We start from the raw sequence: 2,040 nt of genomic DNA, 5'->3' as shown, positions 1-2,040 counted from the left end.
CATTTAAGCTATAATAAAAATGTGATAATAGTGTAGGCACGAGATAGAGTCTGGCTAAGCTGTGCTGATAACAGCCCAATGCTATAGATGGTGTGTAGCTTTAGAAAGAAAGACTTATAAAGTTAGCCCACAGTTGACATGATGGCAATAAAGGAACTTTCAGAATATACTCCTGTTGGCCCTGGCTGGTAGCTCAGTGGATAGAGTGTTGCCTCAGCATATGGACGTCCCAATTTGATTTCCAGTCAGGACAAACAAGAGAAGCAACCATCTGCTTCTCCTCACCTCCCTTTCCCCCTTCTTTCCCTCTTGCTCTTCTGCAACCAGTGCCTCCATGAGTTCAAGAGTGGCCCCGGGCACTGAGGATAGCTCAGTTGGTCCAAGTGTGTCAGCTTCAGGTGCTGAAGATCCAGTATTCAAGCATCGGCCCCAGACAGGGTTGCCGGGTGGATGCCGGTCAGGGCACATGTCGAAGTCTGCCTCACTATCTTCCTTCCCCTCACCTAAATAAATAAATAAATAAAAATAAAAATAAAGAATATACCTGTGTCAGGAAACCTAACCCAGTTTTCTACCCAGTCTCCTCAAACTGGTAAGCATTACTGTACATTAGTGCCTATGAAGGCCTTGACAATAGCCATGAAGAAAGGAAATGACCACAGGGTGCACGGTTTATAGAGTCACTTATTATTTCCACAAATAAAGAGAAGAACTTGTGGGACAGTGGTGGAAAAGGGCTGACTATGTTGCAGTATAGAAATTTATCTGCTGAGTCAAGATAAAGACAAGAGACAATAAAAACATGTTATAATCATCATTTTTTTCTGTTCCATTTGCAGATTGAAGCTCTATGACAGTGGATCTCCATAAGAAGTGAAAGGGAAACAGAATAAATCACCCTACTCTTCATCATGGTGCCATGGATGTGGTTGGCTGCTTCAGGATGAAGCAAAACATCTCTTTCTCAGCCACTGGCTTCCAGAAATTCACTGAAGTAGACAAGAAACACAAACTGCATACCTTTTATGAGAACCATATGGCCACCAAAGTTACTGCTGATACTCTGGGTGAAAAATGAAAGGGTTATGTGTTTTGAATCAGTGGTAGGATTGACAAACAATGTTTCCCCATGAAACAGGGAGCCTTTACTCATGACCATGTTCATTTGATGCTGATTAAAAAGCATTACTCTTATAGACTGGGGAGGACTGGAGAGAGACAGTGCAAATCTGTTTGGGGTTGCATTGTGATGCCAATCTCAGTGTTATCAACCAGGCCATTGTGAAAAAGGGGAGAAACGTATTCTTGGTCTTACTGATACTACTGTGACTCATCACCTGGGGCCCAAAAGAGCTAGCAGAATACACAAACTTTTCAATCTCTCTAAAGATAATGTACACTAATATGTTGTGAGAAAGACCTTAAACAAAGAAGGTAAAAATTCCTAGCATCAAAGCACCCAAGATTCAGTGTATTATTTCTCTTATTGCAAGACAGATGTTGACATATTTCTCTGAAAAAAAACATATTAAAAAAAATAAGAAAGAGGCTGCAAAATGTGCTAAATTTTTGGCTAAGAGAATAAAGAAGGCCAAAGAAAAACACCAGGAACAGATTGCTAAGAGATGTAAGCTGTCCTTTCTAAAAGTTTCTATTTCTAAGTCTGAGTGCAGTAAAAAATGAGATTTCCTAAGAATAACAAATACATAAGAACAAACATAAAAAAATAAGCCACTCCAAATTGTGTCACATTGCATAAAAAATATTTTGAGATGAAGTCAATTAAGAAAACAGCAAACAAAGAAAGAGTTTTACCTACTATCTGTCTAAAAGAAAGACATAATGTCCCTTTGTGAAGGTGTTCTTTCTTCCCTCTTCAATAGTATGAAAACTTTTATCAGTGGAGATAGTGAAATGTGTCTGCCTGAAAGACATTACAAAAACAAGCTCTATCTTCCATATATTTACCTTCTCACACTTTATTATGCTTACAAGCCCAATCACCTTTCCTTTGTCTTGTTACTGCTTCACAATTTGCAG

General features: G+C 39.1%; 1 pseudogene; it reads left to right on the top strand.

Annotated features, from left to right (window-relative positions):
* Positions 1-943: 943 nt before the first annotated feature.
* Positions 944-1,683, top strand: LOC136385863 (small ribosomal subunit protein eS6-like; annotated as a pseudogene).
* The last annotated feature ends 357 nt before the right edge of the window (positions 1,684-2,040 follow it).

This window comes from Saccopteryx leptura, chromosome X (genome assembly GCF_036850995.1).
Source record: "Saccopteryx leptura isolate mSacLep1 chromosome X, mSacLep1_pri_phased_curated, whole genome shotgun sequence".
Lineage (NCBI taxonomy): Eukaryota > Metazoa > Chordata > Mammalia > Chiroptera > Emballonuridae > Saccopteryx > Saccopteryx leptura.
This window is presented reverse-complemented; position numbering and strand designations above follow the sequence as displayed.